Source organism: Leiobunum rupestre, chromosome 2 (assembly GCF_980474605.1).
Source record: "Leiobunum rupestre chromosome 2, qqLeiRupe1.1.hap1, whole genome shotgun sequence".
In the NCBI taxonomy this organism is placed as follows: Eukaryota; Metazoa; Arthropoda; class Arachnida; order Opiliones; family Sclerosomatidae; genus Leiobunum; species Leiobunum rupestre.
In genome coordinates, this window is record NC_143385.1 from 85,149,123 (window position 1) to 85,174,147 (window position 25,025).

At 35.5% G+C, this 25,025-nt stretch overlaps 1 protein-coding gene across 1 annotated transcript in view; it reads left to right on the plus strand.

Annotated features, from left to right (window-relative positions):
* Positions 1–11,181: 11,181 nt before the first annotated feature.
* LOC149959865 (uncharacterized) overlaps positions 11,182–25,025 on the plus strand; it is a 33,132-nt gene continuing 19,288 nt past the window's right edge. Inside the window, exon 1 of the mRNA XM_090166568.1 lies at positions 11,182–12,011. The gene's annotated coding sequence lies outside the window, so the exon portion shown is untranslated. The remainder of the gene's footprint in view (positions 12,012–25,025) is intronic.

Here is a 25,025-nt window from a genome sequence, read left to right on the forward strand (position 1 = left end):
CCTTTAGATGTACGTGTGAAGGGGGAACCTATCTCCTGACCACAGGTTGCAATATTTGATCCAATTTCATGACGTAGATGTGTTTTTTCAATGGTAGACATTTAGTCTTTTAGTAGTTCCTATAACATTCCTTAGATTATGAATTCCTCCGACCGAAACGGTCCCTTTATTTTCATTAAAAAACGCGAAGTTAACTGCTGCCCTTTAACGTGAAATCCATATAGCAGTATTTTCGAATAAATTCCCAATTCTTTAAAAATGCGAGAAACGCGCTAGCGTGGCGCGTGTAAAAATAAAACAGTTAGTTTTTTAAAATAAATCCGTTTGAAACAGACTGGTGAAGAATTTAGTCTTAGCGTAAAGATTACTAATTTTAAATTAATTCATTCTTCCAAGTAATTCAGGTTCCCTCAAACCCCTCGGTTATTTTTCAGTCGGTAATCGGACGGGGTCCAGTATTTAAGCTCTCCCACAAGCAATGGCGGATTAAGCGCGACTGTTTTAGGAATACGTTGTAAGCAATGGCGGATTAATCGCGACTGTTTTAGGAATACGTTGTAAGCAATGGCGGATTAAGCGCGACTGTTTTAGGAATACGTTGTAAGCAATGGCGGATTAAGCGCGACTGTTTTAGGAATACGTTGTAAGCAATGGCGGATTAAGCGCGACTGTTTTAGGAATACGTTGTAAGCAATGGCGGATTAAGCGCGACTGTTTTAGGAATACGTTGTAAGCAATGGCGGATTAAGCGCGACTGTTTTAGGAATACGTTGTAAGCAATGGCGGATTAAGCGCGACTGTTTTAGGAATACGTTGTAAGCAATGGCGGATTAAGCGCGACTGTTTTAGGAATACGTTGTAAGCAATGGCGGATTAAGCGCGACTGTTTTAGGAATACGTTGTAAGCAATGGCGGATTAAGCGCGACTGTTTTAGGAATACGTTGTAAGCAATGGCGGATTAATCGCGACTGTTTTAGGAATACGTTGTAAGCAATGGCGGATTAATCGCGACTGTTTTAGGAATACGTTGTAAGCAATGGCGGATTAATCGCGACTGTTTTAGGAATACGTTGTAAGCAATGGCGGATTAAGCGCGACTGTTTTAGGAATACGTTGTAAGCAATGGCGGATTAAGCGCGACTGTTTTAGGAATACGTTGTAAGCAATGGCGGATTAAGCGCGACTGTTTTAGGAATACGATGTAAGCAATGGCGGATTAAGCGCGACTGTTTTAGGAATACGTTGTAAGCAATGGCGGATTAATCGCGACTGTTTTAGGAATACGTTGTAAGCAATGGCGGATTAAGCGCGACTGTTTTAGGAATACGTTGTAAGCAATGGCGGATTAAGCGCGACTGTTTTAGGAATACGATGTAAGCAATGGCGGATTAAGCGCGACTGTTTTAGGAATACGTTGTAAGCAATGGCGGATTAATCGCGACTGTTTTAGGAATACGTTGTAAGCAATGGCGGATTAATCGCGACTTTTTTAGGAATACGTTGTAAGCAATGGAGGATTAAGCGCGATTGTTTTAAGAATACGTTGTAAGCAATGGCGGATTAAGCGCGACTGTTTTAGGAATACGTTGTAAGCAATGGCGGATTAAGCGCGACTGTTTTAGGAATACGTTGTAAGCAAGGGTGGATTAAGAGCGTCTTTAGGAATAATATTTAGTGTAGGGAGCTTTGTGGCTTGAAAGGCTTGCTACCACCCTAATACGCAGAATAACCCGGCCACCTGAATTAATGGCATTGAAAGTCGCTAGATGATTTGGGTCTATTCTTATTTTTAACGTTATTGGCGCCAATCACCCCTAGCTTCTGTTAAATCTGTTGGCAGAAATATGATATTCCTTGATCCATCATAAACAAGGAAGTTCATACTCCATTTAAGACCTGAAAGGTCTTTGAAAAAAGATGGATTTTGGTTTTTGTAAAAATAGATTTTCCTATTTTAATTAGCGTTGATAAAGCCAAGGTATTTTGCGTTAATTTATTTTCTTACAACCAGATAGCATAGGTTCCGAAGGAAATATTTTTTCCATTTTAAATTGTGGTTTCAGCCTTTGGCTAATCGATACCGAAAGCTTCCGCTACGCCGTCTTTGGTTAGGTGGAGTATTAGCAGACGCTCTTAACGTTTGATAGACAGTAGCGTACGCAATCACGTGTATCAAATGGTATGATGGATGAAATAGAAGCTATAAAAAGTTCATATTTGCATTTTATTATAATTTACCACTGTTTTGCGTTTCCTCCATGGTAACACGGAGCAATTGCTTAATTGGACCATAGCAGACACTAGATCATAGGCGCTACCTTTAACGATCGCGGTGCGCCGCAGCGCCATCTAGACTCGTTTATCTCTCGAAAAATTTGAAAACAGGCAGAAAATGTTCTGTGTGCAATAGCCTAAAATATACAGGATGTCCACTAAAAACAAAAAATTATAAATAACTGAAAAACTTTTTTTTTTTAATTTCTAATTTCTAACATTCCTCGTGCAGGGGGACATTTACTAGTGTAAAATTTAATGACCTTGAACCATGTCTTTAAGGTCATTCAAAAACTATCTCGAGAACCGTTGAATTTACGGATTTGTTTCCAATTAGAAAGTTGTGGATCGCCATATTATTAGATCAAATAACTTTGATTTGACCAAATTTGACCAATCAAAAGCCGACTACGGATTAGTTCAAAAATTACTAAATATTACCGAGAATGTACTTATTTGTACTTGGGGAAAATGACTATCTGTGGCCATCGTGGTTAAATTTCCCCCAACACGAGAGGGGTGTTAAATCTCAGATTAAATTGTTTTTATTTGTTTATACTTGTATAAAATGTGGGCCAATAACTCAAAATGTGTTTTAGCTAAGTATTGGAAATTTTCAGGACATATAAAACGTGCAGGGCTCACTTGACCTTGAACGATGTCTTCAAGGGCATTCAAAATTTATCTCGAGGACCATTAGAGATACAAAGTTGGTTCCAATTAGAAACGTGTTTCCCTTCACATTTCAGGTCTAATTAGCTTTGGGCCCACCTAATTTGACCAATAACTAGTCGAGGGATTTTAGACAAAAATAATGTATCAGAAACCAGATTGAAGGGCTAATCACTAGGGCTAGGCATACTCATCTTTTAGGGGGTCTTTAGAACTTTCAAACTTGGATGACCTTTAACTTATGGTTCAAGGTCATTCAAGGTTATCTCGAAAACAAATGAATTTAGAGAAATGGTTCCAATTTTAAACGTTTTCATCATGGTGTTTTGCATCGGGTTAAAAACATTTAGACTTATGTATATAATGTATTATAACTTTTTGAACAGACCAATTAGGAAATTTAAATTAATTCCTTTAATTTTGTCTTCGGATAATTAAACGGATTCGTGACGACAATTTTTTTAACTTTATTTGAAACAGTATCAATTCTTTAAAATAGCTTGTATACTAACTTCTAAAAGCGAATAATGAACTTTTTAGTTTTTGGAAGCCCATATTTCTAAAACGAATCACTTTCGAGCCCATCTTTATTAGATATTTTTTACCAATTGGGACCAGGGTTGGACATAAGGATATTTTTTTTAGTAGTCAACCCGACAGTGAGTCTCCTATCCTTATTTATTTTAGCAAAAGTAAATAGGGTGAGAAAGTCTGGCACTTGGGTCCAACCGCACGACGTCTTATTTGAGGGGTAAAATTTTTGGGCTTCGGAAATGACTTCCCCCTCGCCTCTTTACAGGGACACAAAGGTATCGATTGTACTCCTCCACGATGAAAAATAGTTCTCTATAAAATACGTGAACATTAAACTTTTGCTTTCGATACTTTGGTTAATTTAGTTCCTAAATAAAGTAGATATATGATAGAAACTAAAATGCGACATTTTAAAAAAATAACGCGACTTTTGAAAAGAAATAAACCTTAACTAGAATAACGCTCACTTAAATCGTGGAGAGCGTGGCGCCATCTAAGAGCAGAGATCGGGACTAATTGGTAAATATACGATGTTAAGGCCTAACAATTTGCAAGTTTAACTGAAATAATAGCTATAGCTACGAGCTTTTTTTTTATTTTACAATTGATATAGTAATTATTAATTAAAATCAACCGTTATCGAAGGAAATAATGGTCAGCATTTGACAGAGAGACTATTTGAAATCGCGAGGCGGTGACATGGTTGCCAGGGAATAAAATTCAAAATTTTCATCTTGAGCGCGGACCGGAATACCACAAATGCACTACTTCGCGCGTAATGCGCTATCCTTATTGGTCAGAAATATCACGTGATCACTAGCTCGTTAAAAAGGGTGTCAAGCATGGTGGAAGGTAAAATCTGAAGGCAGTGATAGACTTTCTCCCCCTATTTACTTTTGATTTTAGTAGTCACTGATTAGGGGGGGGGGATGGGGGTATAAAAACCAGAAGGACAACCAACATTTTGCTTTACCCGTCAGAATTAAAATAGGAGTTTATTATCACTTGAGTTACATGATGTGATTTTTTTAAATAAAATGGGATTGATGAATGCTGAATTTATAATACGCCATATTCGCCATTATTTATGAATATTTTGGTAAATTTTTCACTATAGTCAGTTGCAGGCTAAGAAAGACAAAATATATAGTACAATCGGCGCAAGGATGCCTCAGATCGTTTCCGGTCATTCCACCGCGCGAAATTTTAAATTGGCCATTTTACGGTCAAATTCGAATTTTGCTCTTTTCATCGGCTTTTAGCGCCATCTAGAGACCAAAATTGGAATCTTTATTTTTAATTTCAAAATTGTGGTGGCGAGCAAATTTAAAAGATAAGGCATTCTTATCATCCTTAAATTTAAAATAGTATGTATAATTATTTAATTTTGTAAATTTATTTCTACGTCTTACCAGTTAAATCGGCAGTTTCTTTTAAAATAGTTACCACGCTTTCTTGGGGGTAACGTTGTCTTAATGAGCTATAGACGTTTAAAATTATTTTTCTCTCTTTACTTGTTAAAAATAAACCTTTATCATGCTTTTTATAGGAACCTCTTGGGCTACTATTTTAAATATTTGGAGCTGTCATTATCGAACCTTCTTTAGCAAAATAATTCCGCTGTATTCAGTAATTAATGACAACATGAAATCAAAAAATAGATTCCAATTTCGGTTCCTAGATGGCGCGAAAATACGATGAAAATGACGAAATTTGAAATTGACCGTAAAGTGGTCAAATTCAAATTTCGCGCGGTCGACTGACCGGAAATGGTCTGAGGTATCCTTGCGCCGACTGTACTATATATTTTGTCTTTCTTAGCCTGCAACTCACTATAGTCAAATTTACTAGTGAGACCCCAGATTTCGATTAATTTTAGTAGTCAGAGCATTGATTTTAGTAGTCAAATGCCGTAACTAGTGCCTTATGTCCAACCCTGATTGGGACCCATAGAACACGTTCTTGAATTTTTAACATACTTATCCGTAAGACCTTGTATAGTAATTAAAAATATTTTTTACTTTTTGATCTGTCAAACATTTAGAGCATTTAGATGCTTAGATTGAAATTTATAATATTTTTAAATGCCCTTCGTTTTCTAACGGTGAGTTCCATCCCCCTTAAAAACAAATCAGCGAGGTATCTCATTGGTTCCTTAAAACCTACGTCTTACGTTCTTCTTTACCCCCTTCGACAATGATGCCCACGGGCCACGGGACCTTCTCAACAGTCGTAGTCACTCTCTCTATGTAGACATACCTACATTCATGGTGATATCAAGGATCCTATATGTTAGAAGGATATAAGGCGAGGGGCGAAAAATGGCAGCGCCGTCGGTGGGTCATGCGCGATAGAGAATCCGTCTTTAGATTCCGTCAAGGACAAAACATGGAGGAATAGAAACAAGTTTAGAGGCTCTCTTAATATCGACGGCGCTGCCGGAGTTTTGAAAACACGGGCTGGCCGCAGGGCTACCTATCCTTCTAACATATAGGATCCTTGGTGATATGCAATAGGTGAAACTAGAAAGTCCAGGGTGGCTGAAAAGATGGTATTCACGTGACTTCGTGGATAACTGCAGCGCCATCTATTCTAAGAAATACCAACAATTATTAATTTTATTTTGCTAATGGCGGTTTAAATTTTGATCTATTCATCTAAATTATCTAATTATTATTATTATTATTCAAAACATCGTGTACTAGAAAGGTGGAAGTTAATTAGCTGTCTGCAGTATCTGATAGGAATAATTTTCTCTTTACCGTCGCACGGCCAACTATGAACACAAGTTACCGAATCGAAGTTGGCTGTGATATGCCAGTCACGTGATTTTGTTTTCCCATTTTAACAAATTGGTTAAGACCAAATTTACTCGAAAGTGTCGCCTCTTGAAATATTCGTGTGGCTACTGGGTATTTGTATTTTCACGGCATACGACGTAATATTACATCACTTTCAACAGGAATCCATACCTCTACTTGGAATGCTTATGGCGGCAGATTTTCGTCTCGATGTGACTGACGGTTTTTTTGACGTCAATATGTTAATTTAACAAACAACAACGTGGGGGGATTTTTTATCTCGTAGGCGGGGTCAAAGCCGTCAGAGTGATCTTACCCTACGCGTTACGGCATGATAAGCATTCCAAGTAGAGGTATGAATTCCTGCTTTCAAATGAAAGACGAAAAAGGCGTCAACTTCAGAAATGGGAAACGGAAGTCAGTGAAGTGGATTTTGATTCCTCCCGTGTTTCTGCTTTTACGATCGATAGATGATAGTTTAGCTCGTGCCTAGCGATCAAGAGATTTTGTTTCCATGGCAACCTTTTCAATACCGCGAGGAAAATAAGAATTTTCAAGTGCCATTGAAAAGATGTTTCTATAAAATAAAATAAAATAAAGATAAAAAATATGTTGCTCTTACGTCACAAGACAGCTTTATTAGAGTATATTCTTAACGACTGTAACGCGCGCTCGTAGCCTTGGCAAAGTAAGAGACAATGACGTAAGAGCAACATTTAAACAAGACGGCCACGTTACTTTATAGAAATACCTATTGGTGGATCCTAAATTTCGTTTTGCCCGTGTTAGGGTTATAAAAGCAAGCTAATAAGCCTGCTATACCTCACAATGTAAAGGTTCTGTCACGAGCAAAAACGTCATTTTGAAAAATTGAAATCGGTCAATTGTTTCCTATATCATAAGTAACATAATAAACATAGGTGAATAGGAAGTATCACACTTAATGTAAAATTGTAAATTGTTTAATGATAGTCTGAGCCTTTACGTACCGACCACGAATTGCTCCTAGTATTTGGAGGATGCCCGGAAAATCGCCGACGGTCCGCCGGCAGCCTCTACAACGGACCAACCAAGGCCTATTGAAAATTGAAATGCTTTCAAAAGTGTAAATAACGCTAACTTCTGGAAAATAATGATGAATTATTGAATAGGAAGATAAAAATAACTATTTTAAACACTGGCTTCATTTCAGAAGTTAGTTATTTTCGAATTTTAAACCTAAACGCGGGTACGCTCGTATTTCTCTTCATCAAACTAACCAACTATTTGACCAACGGAAAGAGTTTTCCCTCGAGCTCTTCGGTTTCCCCGCCAATAAAAACTTGTTGAGGTTAACGGTTATAGTTAGTGTAGGGAGCGGTTGGCTCGCGTGGCTTGATGGGCTTGTCACCACCCTCCTACCCGGCCACCTAAATTAATGGCTTTAAAAGTCGCTTGATGACTTAGGCCTAAGGTGGTGCCTTGGGTATTAGCCTAGCTGATTATTATTATTGAAAGCTTCTAAAGGGAAAAGTTTCAATAACCATTAGTTTCCCATGGCAACCAAAAATGTTTTTCATAACTCAAGTTTAAACTTTCTCTACGTTAAATAGCATAGCAAAAACACGGATTCTAAACCCTTACGATTTGACCGATATTTTATTGATTTTACCCATTTTTATCCATTTTACTTAATTTTATCAATTTTAGCCAATTGTTTTGCCAAAATTTTAATTTTTTAATTTTTTTAAAATGTCAAAGCCGTGATTTTCCAATGCTATTTTACGTAGATGAAGTTTAAATTTGTGTTGTGAAAAACCTTTTTGGTTGCCATGGCAAAACGATTGGCCATTGAAACTTTTCCCTTTAGAAGTTTTCAAGGTACATGAAGATCTACTTAACACCCGAGTTTGAAAAAAAAACCGATCGTTGAGAAACACATTGGGATGTTTCCTTGTAAGTTCTGGGGCGTACCGAATTTGATAACTTGAGGTGGTTTTTTTTCGCTTGTCCGGGGACAAAAAGTGTAAACTTTTTACCCTAAGACGTTTTATTCGCCTGTTCTCGGGGTAAGATTTACCCTGTCCCGAATTTTGTTCGCTTGTTCCAGAGCTCTAAAGTTACACTTTTTACTCTCCCTCGAAAGGAGGTGTAGAGGGAGTAATCTAGCTTTGTCGTCTGCTTAAATTTCGTTTCACGAAAACATGACGGAGAAGCTTTTTACCTCTCCGCGGGGACAAAGTCCCCTAGGAGGGGTTATACAACCACCGTGTCTGTCTGTGGGTCTGTGGGTCTGTCTGTCAGGCCTGCGAACGCGTTCGCATTTTCGGTGCAAAGTGTTCGCAGTTTCTCGAAGGGTTGGCAAAACCACCGTGTGACGGTGAGCGTTAACGGATTCATTTGCGGTTTGGTTTGGATGGTGTTTTTTCGCTCACCGTCGTGACGGTTTGGTGTATTACGTTTTGGTAATGTTTATGCGTAGGTTGTGAGTGTTGAATTTGTTGTGTTTGTTGAGTCTGTTGGGTTTTTATGGGCGTTTTCTCTCCAACTTCTTCTTAATGCTACCTCTCAACGTCCAATGGCAGGGTTTCCAAAAGTTGTACACGATATTCGTCTTAGTATCAATTTGCGATCGCATCGGGCGGGATTTGAACCCGAGGCCTCCTGCTTGACAGGCGGACGTTTTACCACAGAACCACCGACACTTGTTACGCCTTATTGAAAATTAGACCTTCAGCTTTATCGGAAGCGTATTTAATAGAGTACGAAATTTTGGTTTAATTGAAATAGAATTGAAATTGAAATTATTGCATCGAAGAAATTCTAATTTAGCGTTTCTCTATTGATTAAAAACAAATGCGCCACCCAGGTTTCGAACCCAGACCATTCGGCTTGGCAGTCGAGCGCTCTACCTCAGAACCACCGATAGCTGCTTAGGTTCACTGAAATTAAGACACCCATCGTAAGCATAATAGGTAATAAAGTCTTTTTTTTTTAATGGATTTATGAAGGCCTAATCTGGTTTTTTTACGAATGAAATTTTAAAGGTTAAATCTTGTTTTAGCGCAGTCAGCCGAGATAAGAGGGTTAAAGGGTAGACCCTGTGGATGGTCCACTTTGTTAGTTTTTTGTTATTTATTTACGGGTATTCTTAACGACCTATATATAGTTGTGTTAATTCAAAGACGATAATTTAACGTTTATTGCTTTAAGAGCTGGCGGTTAGTCAAGTGGCTCTCGGTGCTTTGTTGATGGTAAGGTTTTTGCTTCTTGTAAATATATTTGGTGTGGATATTTGGATATCTACGATTTCTATCGCAGTCAATGATTTCCTGGGTGTGCGAGTCATTATATGATATTGGAAATTGGACGGCATTGGTCTTTTTCATGCGGTATGTGTCACAACGTCAACTGGAAGTCTACGAGTGTTGAAATAAAATGAGCGTTAAAGATGCGGCAAGTATTTCGTAAGCGAGAAAAATACAATTACCATCTGTAGATATTTCTTTCATTAAAATTTGCTTAGTATTATATTCAACTGATAAACATGTACTGTAAAAAGGGTTAAATTCAATTGTGCATTGTTTTAGTAAGTCTAACTCGCTGTTGTAACTACTTAATTTATAATATTCTGAATAAATTAAACTCGATTGTTTCGTCTCAATTATTTAAATTAAAATTAAAATTTTTACCGGGCAGGGTTTGAACCGAGAATACGTTTTTCGTAAATAACTCTGAATTGCGGAGATATCTTTGGGGGTCGTGTCGAGAAATTAATACCACTAGGGACCATTCTTCCGAGGAGAGGTATATTTTGGCTTGCCAACTTGTTATAAATAACCTTTAACCTATAACTACTCCCTTCTTACTCCAACTCATTTTTTTCGTCAAGACAGAATTGAAGTAAAACGACGTCATATGGCTACACTTTTTAACCTGCTCAAAAAACCCAGAACAGGCGAAAAAAAACCACCTACAGGAGGTTTCTCATCGCTTGGATAAGCGAAGTAACCTTATGACGTCATTTTGCTCCGATCCTGTTGGGAATCAGGGTGAAAATGTTCTGGACAAGCAGCAGGACCGTAACTAGGGCTGGGCGGCCGGGGCGGCGAAAACCAGACGACGCGAAAACAATGATATAAAATGAGAATAGTTGCAAAATTCCGTATGAAGCTGGCGCTAGTCGCGTTTGAACCCCTCCGTCTCGCGCGAGTTCACAGTCACTGACGAAACCGATTTCGCAGCTCTCCGCAACTCCTGTATACTTGTTTTATTCCTCCAAGATTATACCGACGAATAGTTCACGGTGTAGAATCATTCTCTCCACCAAAACAAGCGAACTGTTTAATTTGGCGTACAAAGTGTACACCTTTTGTCTCGGAACATGTGAAGAGTATTCACCTTCTATCCAAAATTCCAAATGTCTCTGTTTTCTGCGCATCATTTTTCGCGCATTCAGAGACATAGGAAGTGGATGTAACCGTGACGTCACAAAGAGTTCGTCAGCTTTACAATCGTAACTGCGTGATAACATCCCTTTATTTAATGGATTTCCCCAACCAAGATTGCAAGCGTTTCTAATTAACCCTCGGCTCCGCCATTTTGTTTGTTTACTTCCCGGTTTAGCATGCGAATAATTTACAGCGCTGCCAGATTTTTTACCCGGCACTTTTTTCTCTTATTATTCGTTAGTGTGCATCTTATAATTATTATTATGTTATCATGTATTTAATATTACCGCTTGATGGCGAAAACCCCAGTAAATTTATTTACGAAATGAAAGCTTTAGTGGTTCTCCCTCGATGGCGAAAACCACAGTAAATTTATTTACGAAATGAAAGCATAGAGGAACTATGATGACTAGTTGTCGCCTTCACCAACAGTACCAAGTGACTGGACAGACGTGAGGCGTGGAGGGGGATTACACCTGGTACGGGGGGCCAAAAACTGGGAACGAGGCCAATGTGCCAAAAGTCTCTCCGAACTTTCGCTATCGGTCCGTTCTCTGGCGGACCGAATTCCTCTCTTCACTTGAATCACTTCGTCGTTGAAACGCGTCTGAGCGGAGGCGTACGACATTGCCGCGGTCGCCCTTAACTTTCGCGTTTCGTTATATCGCGCGGTAACACAATATTTTCCTCCTAAGTTAGGGGGAAATTTCGAAGTAAAACCGGTTTGGACCAAGGTTCGTAAAATCGTGAAGGCAACTACGCCGAGACTAGCTAGCTTAAATAAGCAACATCTTTTTTCGACGCCCGTTCCCTACTAAACAAAAAAAAAACAAATCTAAGTACTGGCTCTAGGGAAAACATTCCGATATTTAGAGCTCGCGTAGTCGCGCTTTGGTCGAAGGCATTCTCCTCGATTTAGTTTCGCGTCCATTCGCTCGATCGAGTAAGTGACAACGTCTTATTCTTATAAATTAATATCTAGCGATAAACCTCTTACGATTTATCGATTGATGTAGCGCTTCGAACGATAGGATTTGTTATTATTATTGTTGTTGAAAGTCGTTGTGTGGCACGGAGATAAGACGGCGCAATTCTCGTCGATAGTTCGCGTGGCAAATCGGGGAGATAGTGTTGGATCGCGAAGAGTCATTTCGGTTTCGATTTTTGGCAATGGCTCTAACTTTCCTCTTCGTGTTTGCGATGCCAAGAAAAACTTCTTCTAGAAACTGCTGCTGCGGGGTGTCGCCTCAGAAACTGGGTTAATAACGATTATATTCAAGGAAAGCAGAAAAGACTTAGGTACGTTTTATATTTTATTTTTTATAAATGGAAACTGGTTTTGTAATAATAATAGTACTCCTACGTAGATATTGCTTTTTTTAAAGAATTAGATCACTGAAATAATTTAAGGAAATTTACGAAATTACTTTCGTATCGATAACAGCCATTATTATCCGATTTATGTTAAATTTGTGCTTCTAAATTGCAACTGTAAACGTGAACTACTTTAAAGATAATGAACTTTAAAATTTCAAATATTAAATGGAACGCTTTTTTTAGGGTGACAATGTAACAGGGGGTGAATATTTTTAGGACAAATAATATTCGCGACCGAAACGAGTCTAGGTGGCGTAACGGTGCTAGTTTCTCGGATGTTGCGCCTATGATCTAGTCGTTTTATAAAATAAATTTATCAAAATATAAGCAAACGATGCACAAATTATATTAAAATGAAAGTATCATTAACGATGAGGAAAAACTAATAGCGTCTGCTTTAGCCGCTACCTATTTAGGTTTCAATGGCGAACCAAAGTGGGTGTAGCGATAGTTTTTGGTCGCGAATAGTAGCATTGTTACCCGTGTAACTTAAGTCAGTTTTAGTTTCTAACACTAGAACAGTAAGATCGAATAGTTGTAAATTCTAACACTAGAACAGTAAGATCGAACAGTTGTAAATTCTAACACTAGAACAGTAAGATCGAACAGTTCTAAATTCTAACACTAGAACAGTAAGATCGATCATTTCTAAATTCTAACACCAGAACAGTAAGATCGAACAGTTCTAAATTCTAACACTAGAACAGTAAGATCGAACAGTTCTAAATTCTAACACCAGAACAGTAAGATCGAACAGTTCTAAATTCTAACACTAGAACAGTAAGATCGATCATTTCTAAATTCTAACACTAGAACAGTAAGATCGAATAGTTGTAAATTCTAACACTAGAACAGTAAGATCGAACAATTCTAAATTCTAACACCAGAACAGTAAGATCGAACAGTTCTAAATTCTAACACCAGAACAGTAAGATCGAACAGTTCTAAATTCTAACACTAGAACAGTAAGATCGAACAGTTCTAAATTCTAACACTAGAACAGTAAGATCGAACAGTTCTAAATTCTAACACTAGAACAGTAAGATCGATCATTTCTAAATTCTAACACCAGAACAGTAAGATCGAACAGTTTTAAATTCTAACACTAGAACAGTAAGATCGAACAGTTTTAAAATCATATCACCAGAACAGTAAGATCGAACAGTTCAAAATTCTAACACTAGAACAATAAGATCGAACAGTTCTAAATTCTAACACTAGAACAATAAGATCGAACAGTTTTAATTTCTAACACTACTACAAAAAGATCGAACAGTTTTAAAATCATATCACCAGAACAGTAAGATCGAACAGTTCTAAATTTTAACACTAGAACAGTAAGATCGAACAGTTCTAAATTCTAACACTAGAACAGTAAGATCGAACAGTTCTAAATTCTAACACTAGAACAGTAAGATCGATCATTTCTAAATTCTAACACCAGAACAGTAAGATCGAACAGTTTTAAATTCTAACACTAGAACAGTAAGATCGAACAGTTTTAAAATCATATCACCAGAACAGTAAGATCGAACAGTTCAAAATTCTAACACTAGAACAATAAGATCGAACAGTTTTAATTTCTAACACTACTACAAAAAGATCGAACAGTTTTAAAATCATATCACCAGAACAGTAAGATCGAACAGTTCTTAATTTTAACACTAGAACAGTAAGATCGAACAGTTCTAAATTCTAACACTAGAACAGTAAGATCGAACAGTTCTAAATTCTAACACTAGAACAATAAGATCGAACAGTTTTAATTTCTAACACTACTACAAAAAGATCGAACAGTTTTAAAATCATATCACCAGAACAGTAAGATCGAACAGTTCTAAATTCTAACACTAGAACAGTAAGATCGAACAGTACTAAATTCTAACACTAGACAAGTAAGATCGAACAATTCTAAATTCTAACACAAGTTCTTTTGTGGCCAGGAGTTACTATTTGTTAACTGCAATATTGCCAAAATAATCTACCTCTACCCAAAATAATTCGTAAAATTTCCTCCTTTTTTGGTATGAAAAGCTAGTTTTAACGCCCAAACGTAGCAAGTTTCCTAGAATGAGCAAGATATAAGATAGGCCTCTGTGTTTCGGTTCAGACAATGTTTAAACACTCGAGGACTTTGACCTGTGGGTGTAACGAAGGAAATTTTAAAGGGAAGAAAGTTAACTATCTTATAATTATTGATTTAAGATTTGATATCTTGGTAAATAACATAAGTTAATTGGTTTATTTCCTAATCTGTTAAACTACTGCAAACTTTGGAATTTTTTTAAGATAATGTTTTCATATAATTTTCTTATTTTTAAAGTATTTCTATAACTTCCTTTAATTACACAATTTTACTATTTATGGGAAATGTTTCTGACCATGTACCATTTGCAATTACGTGTTTTGATAGAGAAGGTCTAATTTCTAGCCAATTTTCCACAAAACTACGTCAGTTATCATAACGTTAGTTTTTAGACAATATCTTACATTTCCAGCCACTTATTAACGGTCCAAAAAATCCGTTAAGACATACTATTTCCGAAATTCCAATTTTTCTGTTATACTTTAAACCAAATTCCCTTTAAAAATGATGCCTTTTCACATCATAGCAATGGCGACCTCGTGGTTCAATTGGGGTGGGATTTAAACTGGCATCCCCTTTCTGCGGGCCAAAGAGGTTTTGTACCCTCTACATTATAATGAAAAGAAAGGTTACGTTGGGTTCAAAATGCATTTTTAGTTAGAAAAAGTATTTTGCATTTTACATTTTGCATTTTGAGTTAGAAAAAGTATTTTGCATTTAACATTTGGCATTTTGAGTTAGAAAAAGTATTTTGCATTTAACATTTGGCATTTTGAGTTAGAAAAAGTATTTTGCATTTTACATTTTGCATTTTGAGTTAGAAAAAGTATTTTGAATTATACATTTTGCATTTTGAGTTAGAAAAAGTATTTTTGCATTTTACATTTGGCATTTTGAGTTAGAAAAAGTATTTTGAATTATACATTTTGCATTTTGAGTTAGAAAAAGTATTGTGAATTATACATTTTGAATTTTGAGTTAGAAAAAGTATTTTGAATTATACATTTTGAATTTTGAGTTATAAAAAGTATTTTGAATTATACATTTTGAATTTTGAGTTAGAAAAAGTATTTTGAATTATACATTTTGCATTTTGAGTTAGAAAAAGTATTTTGAATTATACATTTTGCATTTTGAGTTAGAAAAAGTATTTTGAATTATACATTTTGCATTTTGAGTTAGAAAAAGTATTTTGAATTATACATTTTGCATTTTGAGTTAGAAAAAGTATTTTGAATTATACATTTTGCATTTTGAGTTAGAAAAAGTATTTTGAATTATACATTTTGCATTTTGAGTTAGAAAAAGTATTTTGAATTATACATTTTGCATTTTGAGTTAGAAAAAGTATTGTGAATTATACATTTTGAATTTTGAGTTAGAAAAAGTATTTTGAATTATACATTTTGCATTTTGAGTTAGAAAAAGTATTTTGAATTATACATTTTGCATTTTGAGTTAGAAAAAGTATTTTGAATTATACATTTTGCATTTTGAGTTAGAAAAAGTATTTTGAATTATACATTTTGCATTTTGAGTTAGAAAAAGTATTTTGAATTATACATTTTGCATTTTGAGTTAGAAAAGGAATTTTACATTTGACATTTTGCATTTTGAGTTAGAAAAGGAATTTTACATTTGACATTTTGAGTTTCTAAGAAACTGTTTTGCATTTTGTGGGTTTGATATGCTGGAAAATCATCTTCAAAATGCTTTTTCAAAATGTTTTTACTCTGGTAGAGAAAGTTCGTCTGCTATTTTCTCCCAAGTAATTATAGATGGCGATACTAAGTTACTCACTTACTCAGAAGCAAACGAACATTCGTACAGTGCCGCCGCTTTATTTCCCACGCTGGCTGCGAGGATGCTTTTGAAATCTCTCCGTCATTATTATTAATTACTAATTACTAGTTAATAATATTAATTAGTAATTAATAATTAATGACTAATTACTAGTAATAATTAATAATTAATTATTAATTACCAACTAACTGTTTATTTGAAAAAACCATTTTCCAAATGCATTTGGTATTTTTATTTTGAGCTGCAAAAACCATTTTACATTTTACGTTAAGAAAAACCAATTTTGAGTGATGGAGAAAATATTTTGCATTTTGAAAAAATTAGCATTTGCAACAACCCTTAGGTTACGTTTTACACCATCCAGCTCCGTTACACCATCTATTTCGTCTTAAGAATTTTAAACATTTTTTTCTGTTATTTCTAAAGAGCTTTTTCTTTATTCTCATACAAATCGAATTTAAAATTCCAAAATGTACTTTTCCAGTGGTCACCCTATATTTGCGGGCACTTACGACGATCGCCGGGTTGTTGATTTTTTTGATTTTTTTAAAAAAATCAAAAACATCGATTTTTTTGATTTTAATCGATTTTTTTATTTTTTATTAATTTTTAGGTTTTTGTCACTTATTAAAAGCAATATATAAGCTTATTGATATAATTATTATTTTTTATAAATAATATTCAATAGTTTTAGACAGTTTTATCATGTCAAAAAATATTTATTCCAAGAAATAAGTATATTTGTATCACAGGAGTAACCTTGAAGTAAAACTAAACAGTGTGAGAAATAATGCACTATCACAGGCCAATCGCCAGTTTAAAAATTAAATGCCTGGGGTGTTAGTGGCCCCGGGTGAAAACTTAATTAATTCAAAGTTTTTCCCTTCAAGATTTATAGTTCTTTATTTAACACTCCAAAATTTTGAAATACCCATAATAACTAACCTATTAAGCCTATACCCTAGCACATATTGTCAAGAGTAGATAATTTGACCATAAATTATGAAAGCCTGATTTTGAAGGTTAAAAATGGTAAGTGGCCAGTGGCCAGTTTTTTAATTAAACTACCTAGGCTCTACTGGCCACAGGTCCAGTTTAAAACAATTTCTCAGCCTCCGAGAGTCCATTATTTTCAAAACACCAAAAATGAGGTGGGGAAGGGATCGTGGTAGTGATAGGTTATAGTGTAATATAATGACAAAACAGGCCTAAAATATAATAATTAAATAGTAAATCTCTCATTTATGGAAAGTTAATACCTTTTAAACAATCTTTTATAGGAACAGATTTAAATCAACGATTTTTAAAAAAAAATCATTTGATTAAAATCGCGATTTAAATCGCTGATTTAAATCAACTTGATTTTAATCAAACAACCCTGGACGATCGACAAATTCCCAAAGAAGCGCGATAAACCAACACGGCAAAATATTGAAATGCATTATTATTGATTCCTTATAAGTCTCTCCAAGAAAGGGATCAATTACGCGAAACCTTACCGCTTCTGGGATCGGATATTGTTGCCAGAAAGTTCAAGTACATTTATGTCCTGAGGTTCTTTTCTAAGTACTACTTTATTATTTTTCTGCTTTGATGACTTCCAGCCCACATTCGCGAACCGGCTGCCGTCCTATGATTCTTCGTAAGTCTGTCAGTTGTCGAAATAATTAAGGAACCACGCTTCAAGTCACGTGGAAATAACTCATTCCCAAAATGATAAACCCTCTAGCGACCAAAAGAGGCAACTTCCAAGAAAATTATCTAATAACTTAATCCGAAATTCATCAAAAATGTCTAACCATTCTTAAAATATTACCCTGCAAAAATCTTATACTGACACACTTAATTTTAGTATAGTTTTAATTAGTGTTGTAAAGCCTGGTTTTCACTGGGCTAAAATACAGCGGAATTGGCTTTCCGCGCCGTTTGCGGAAAAATATTTTCCGTAAAATTTTACGGAAAGCTCGCGATATTCCGCGAACAAGCGCGGAATGGAAGTTCTATTTTTCCGAATTTTTAAAACGCAACGCAATGTGCTAACCAATCAGTGAAGATCGTGCGTTGACGTCACTTGCTCACTACTCTCGGTTTGATTCAATTTGTTAGGCTTAAAAAGCGACGCGTTTATTTTATAAACATTGTTATTGTAATTTAGTCAGTTTGTCACGATGACTTCTAAACAAAAAAGAATGAATGAATAAGAGGTTCGCGCTTATCCTTTTTTGTATGATAAAGCAAATAGATGTTTTAAAAACCATGAAATGAAAGAAAATCAGTGGAGCTATCTATGGCGTCCATTTTAATTCGGTGAGTCAGTAAAGATACAATCTTCAGCGCATGCGCTATCGAAACCGCCAAATTACAAACCGCTTGAAAAAATCCCCAGTGAAAACCAGTTGCGGAAAAGCCTTGGAAAATCCGCCGGAAATATATTTGCGTAAAACAGTTTCCGCCGTTTTTTAGCCCAGTGAAAACCAGGCTTAAGTCTGAAAATTTTCCGCGGAAAATTTCCCGCTCGGAAAATTTTCCGGAAAATTACCGAGGCCTTTTTTTCGGAAAATTTTCCGTATTTTTCCGAAAAATATTAAAAACGTTTTCATTCCATGATTTTTCTAATATATTGTTTGCAAATTTAAATAAAGCGGAATTTTCACCTCATTTTTTCTAATCTAAAAGTAAAACTAAACCTACAGACTAGTTTAAACTGGTTGAAATGTAACACTATTAATGTTTTGTAGGATGTTTACTGATATTAGTCATTTTAAATCGATAAAAAGTTTAAAACATTAAAAACCCTTAAAAAGTAATTTATGTTAAAATTTTTTATTTTTCCGATTTGCGGAAAATTTTTCCGCATTTTATTTTTCCGGAAAATTAACAACCCTAGTTTTAATTATCTACCAAATAATAATTAAATTAACCCTGTATCTCATTCGTATCTCACAAGCTGGGGACCTTTTAAATTCCCCAATCTCGACCTAGCCAATGTCCCGGACTATAAATAAACACATTCTTGACCAGTTCAAGCCTGTAGGAAATTCCTTTTCCTTAAAATGTTCGTTAAAACGTGCTTTTGTCTTGTTAGTAGTGGATGCAATAATTCGTAGTTCGCTTACAGTGACTTGAAAATTTCTCAAACATTATCACCGGAATTTCTATAAATTAAACTTGGCCACGGAAATCTGCCTTCACTCGAGATTAAGGGGTAGCATTTGAAAGGTTGGGCCCTTCACGATTTCGAAATTGGCTTGCATTTTGTCTATTTTACTCTCGCTTGAGAGAATTGCTCCATTCCATAAATTCCAAGTACATTGTAGTCCAGGGTTCGTACACTATCTGGAAAACTTGTAAAAGTCAGGGAATTTGAAAATGTCTCCAAAAAGTCAGGGAATTTGAAAATGTTTCCAAAAGGTTGGGGAAAAGTCAGGGAATAAGAAAATGGTTCCAAATAGTAGGGGAATTTTAAAATGACCCCAAAAAAATCGGGCAAATAAATTTTTGAAAGAAAATATTTTTGAAAACCATTCATTTATTCTACAAAATGCATGGTTAGGGAAAATTTGGCAATTTGCTCAGGGAAAACCTGTAAATGTCAGGGAATTTAATTTCGGATATTTTTACCAACCGTGTTATCCCTTAACCCTTTTAGCGAGCACATAAAAAAAGTCATTTGGTATTGTATACTTTCGTATTAATTTGACTGAATGAACAATTAGCAGTGGCGTGGGAACGCGGTGGTACATGGCTACAATGTAACAGGTGGCAAGAGCTTGAGAGGTGTTTCAATCGAAAGGAAATATCATGCCCTTGGTAGCCCGTTATGAATTTTGGAGATCGGGGGCCCACAAGCTGGTCATTTGCCCATTTTAAAACTTTTGGCGAAATCCGCATTTAAATCTACGTACTTTTTTTTAATTAAGACCGACTTGGTTGAAAATTATATTTTTAGTTACTACTGATCATTTCGGAACTGCGTTTTCGGTTTCATTAATAAATTTAAATTTTAAGTGAGATTTCTGGCCAATAGACGCTAAAAGAAATTATTCGCTCCAAAATAAAAACCGTCAAAAGGAAGGGTTTTTAAATTAAAAACGCGTGAATCTCGATGATATCGCCCATTTTTTCGTCGCACGTGTAATTATTTATTCTGATAATAAAATAGAATCACGTGGGCTTAGCAATATTTATCCGCATTTGTCTTAGCCAATAAGATTATCCCTTCCGAGCAAGCACGCGCCAATTTACACAATATAACCGTTGAATTTTTCAAATCAATTTCTTTTAAGATCTATTCGCGGGACCCCACAACCCACGTATGCACTTATTGAGATATTTGAATTTCGTGCCAATTGATACACGCGCTACCTTATTTCCAAAACCAGGTAACTCGAAAAATTCGGTTTGTCTAAATATTAATTTAAGGGGGAAGACTACAGTGGCCATGGTCTACTTTCGCGCTATTTCAAGCTGAACTCTTTTAATTTTGTATTAAAACTTACAAAATTAATTTTTATGTGTAAAACGTTCAGCTTGAACGAAAAAGAGGCTTTTACTTTATTCTTCCCTAGAGGTCGGGGACGGTTAATCATTAGCCACGTTTAGATTGATTTTTTTCGGGAAAAAATGCAAAGAAATTTACCGGTTAATATTTCGGAAAATTATTAAAAAACATGTATTATTCGTAAAATTTGAGCTTTTTATTGAAAAAAACGTCGTTTTTCCGATTAACTTTACAAATTTATCAAAAAATTAATCGGATAATACAGAAATATAAATTACTTGATCAAAACGTTTTACGAATAATTTGGAGAGCTTTACCTATTGAATAAAAGTTAACCATCCTCCTTAAATTAACATGTTCTCGCTCCGCTACATTATTTACAAAACCAAGTAACTCGAAATATTATTTTTCAATAAAATTAATCTTGGGATTGTTAAGTTAATTTGTTCAAATTTAAAATTAATATTTAGAATATAGTTAAAACATCAAGGGCTGTTGTGTGTACTTAAAATTGCGTGACATCTTGTTAGTTTACATAAAGCCACTTAGCGGCCAACGCCAGAAGTAAATAATTATCGGATGAGTTGCTGGTATAAAACGCAAAACGTTCGCTTAGATAAGCTCTATCGTTGACCGTTACGTTACTCAATAATAAGATGCTATTTTTTATCACCTTTTCAAACTGCGAGTCTTAAGTTGTCTGATTTACAGCAAATGACAGCTCTATCAAAAAATTAAAAAGGTTTACAAAAATGCTTCTAGGTGGCAGCACCTTCCGGGAACTCAAAGCAAAGGCGAGTTGTCCGCGATCTATTAGCTTCCCGGAACCACGTATTTAACAAGTTAATAATCACGTGATTCTGAAAAGCCAATCAACGCCAAGCAGCAGGGAAACGCGAACATTAAGGTTTGGGTTCGTGTGATAGGTAAAATAGGACTTTTTAGACAAATCGAGGTAACCAGCGTAAAAAGGTAACTTAAACAGTATTTAAAGTCCCTGCTGCTTGGTTTTGCGCTTGTTGCAGCCTACTTCCAGGGGCAATTAGATTACACTTTGAAGCTCTCTGGCGCTCTTTCAACTCATCGTAGGAAAATGGGGAAAAACAGGCATACTTCTCAACTCACCCCCTACAACTCATTCAAATTTTTGCATCACCTTTTGAAATACCCTGTAAATTACCGTTCCAATCAAATTATTAATAAATTTATCGAGAGACATAAAACGTTCAATAAATCAATAAAATTTGATTTTTTAAATAAAATAAAATAAATTACAACTGGGCCCCATTCCAAGATAAACCTTCTTGATCAGCAATGTCCAATTGACGCGAGATCAGAGCGACTAGTAATCATGGAACCTAATAATCTGGAAAGAGTTAGGTCCTCCACCTCCTGCAAGAACAAAGACTACCACGAATCAATACAAGTGTCACTTTTAATTTCGGGTCTTACAAGGTCCTTTAACCTCCTGCTCTAGCGAGTTGCGAGATAATATACAAGCATCCATAAATCAGAGCAGGAATCTATACCTCTACTAGGAATGCTTATCCTGACGGCTTTGGCCCCGCTTACTAGAGAAAAAATCCCCTCTGCGCGCGCTCCCCTCTCACGTTGTTGTTTGTTAAGTTAATATAGTGACGTCATAAAAACCGTCAGCCACATCGAGACGAAAATCTGCCGCGATAAGCATTCCAAGTAGACGCGTGGATTCCTGTCTGAGTAATAATATATCAGATATTTCAGAAGGGTCGTTCGGTCGGTCAGTAATGTCCGCGCTAAATGACACTGCTCTGGTGATGTACCATCGAAGAAGGAATCGAAGTACGCTCCCTGTCGATGGCCGATTTTACCAGTTTGATCTAGGTTTTGATATAAATAGAAAACCCGTGTTGGTCGGTCTCCTAATGGTCCGAAACCAGCGGTTCAATCCCAACTCGCTCTAAGTTTTGTCGGCTTTGGCCTTTTGAACCCCTTTCGGAATTCGATCGAAATCGATAGGAAATCTCTCCGCAGCCCAAAAAAAACGGCGCAAAATAAACCACGAAAAGAGGAATAAAAACCACCGAAGCATTCAACCGAATAGTTGTTAAAAAAAGGTTTTATACAAATACATTTCCTCTTATTGATAAAACGCGTCGGTGAGGACGGTGGAGAGCTCCAACCAAATTACCTGTACCGAGATGTCTTTCAATGTTTCGCTTCTTTTTTGGAAGTTGCGTAAAAGAAAATGTTTATCGGATAAAAATAAACACTTTTCTTTTTCATTCCGACCGAAACTTTTAAATTATGTCATGTTTCTGGCTGCATTTATCGAACATTGTTGACACGCGAGTGAAGGAAATCAGGGGAAAATTAAATTTTTTAAAATAGTCTTAAATATGTCAGCGAAATGGAAAATGTCGTGGAATTAAAATGTTGATTTATTTATTTTCGAAAATATTTTGTGTTTTCCAATGAATTATCAAATCTTTTAACTGATTTCCTTTGATTTATATATATTTGTCGGGGATATCCAAGGATTTATTGATTTTATTGATTTCCTTTGGGTTATGGATATTTCTCGGTGATTTCCTCAAATATATGGATATTTTTTGTTGATTTCCTTTGATTTGTACACCTGACGATTTTTCGATTTAGTTCTTACTCTTTTTATCAGCTATGATAAATTTTGCATGTGAAGAATTTTAAGTGTCAAACTTTATGGAAAATATTAAAGACTTTAAGCGCTATGATGAGTTGCTTGAAAGGTAATAAAAATGACATTTTTTTCTGGGTTCGAACTTCAATAAGACTAATTTTAAAACCTAATAAGTCCATGATATAGAAATATTTAAAAATTGAGTCTTTAAAAAATGAGACCTTTTCATTAAAGATTCAATTTTTAAATATTTCAATAAGACTAGCTAGCAATAGGTGAATGTAGTGGATATTAGCGTGTTTAGTACGAGGGATCGGACAATTGCAAATTATGCTTACGTCATTTAGAATCTAAAAGTGATCTCAGTAATCAATTTGATTTCTGGATTTCAGATAACTATTTACAGGGTTGGAAAAAAGCCGGTTTTTTTGAAAAAAATCCAGACCAGTTGTTTTATTGTCTATAACCGGTTTTTTTCGGTTATAACTGGCTAAAATATAAACAGTGCCTTTTACATATGTAAGTAGAAATTGTCTGCCGTTATTGTCGTAAATAAGGAGCTAAACAAATAAAGCGAAATAACTATATAAAATAACTGAATTCTTTTGATTTCCTCGGGAAATTCCCAATAGTTTTTGTGTACATGACGCACCGACAGAAGCGAGGCAGCGGACTTTGGAACTTTAAACCTACCGAAAAACTGGTAAAAGTAAACCGGTTTCTAAATATGAAACAAAAAATAAACTAAATTTCTAAATAAAAACTATTAATTTACTAAAATATTCATATTGTAATTTTTTTTTAAAAAAGCCAAAAAATTCAGGATTTTTTCAAGTGGCTATAACCGGATTTAACCAGGTGGCTATAACCGGTATGGCTGGTTCTATGCCAACCCTGACTATTTTAGTTTTGATTTCTGGTGTTTAGGCTGATTTCGAGATTTTCGAACTGATTTTGGCCCAAATTTTGGGATGTTTAAATAGATTTCAAGATTTATCAAATACTTTTTCTCCAGAGTGTACGGGATTTTAACGAATGTCGGGTATTTAGTTCTAGTAACATTCGTTGAAATGATTTTGCGTGCAGATTAATTCCTTGGTTCTAATCCAGTCAGCGGCGAAGAAATATCATTAGTGGGTTCACCTTGAGTTTTACCCTTCGAAGAAACGCTACTTCGAAGAAACGCTGGGGCGATTATACACGTCCCGGCTTGTTTAATAATATTGAAATGAGAGGCGTCAGCGCAGAGGCTGAAATATGGAACCAATATCTTTCGCCACACGGTTTTTTTTGTAACCAAAATAGTGAATGCGCTGTTCGGTTTGAACCTGATTTATAATCTCTAATATCCTTGTAAAAATATTCGTAATATTGCAAGTGGTTTTACTTTAGAAAGAACTTGCTTATTGATTGTGGAGCAACGAATGTCATATTTTGTCCAAAAAGCTAGGGGTTCAAAACAGGGTTGCCACGGGTCATGGAAGTCAGGGAAAAGTTAGATAATTTTAAAATAAGCCTTAGAGGTCACACATTTGTTAGGCAAAAATAGGGAATTTGTAAAATAGTTCTTGGAGGTCACGGATATGTCAGGGAAAATTTAGGGAATTTTAAAACAGTCCTTAGGGGTCAGATAAACTTGAGGGATTATTAAGAATTTGTAAGAAAACAAGGAAAAGTCGGTTAATTTAATTTTGGAAACGTTTGTTCTGTGACCAATTGTATGACTGATTTCATTCCTTAAAAGATATATCGTCATTTTTAAACGTAGCAATAAAAATATTTTTGTTACAACATAACATTTAGACTCGCTTATTTCAGAAATCTACCCACGCTTGTAAATTTCTTCAGTTTCGTTCGTTCCAACCCTATAAAATTAAACAGAATTTAGCTAATAACACGCACAAACGT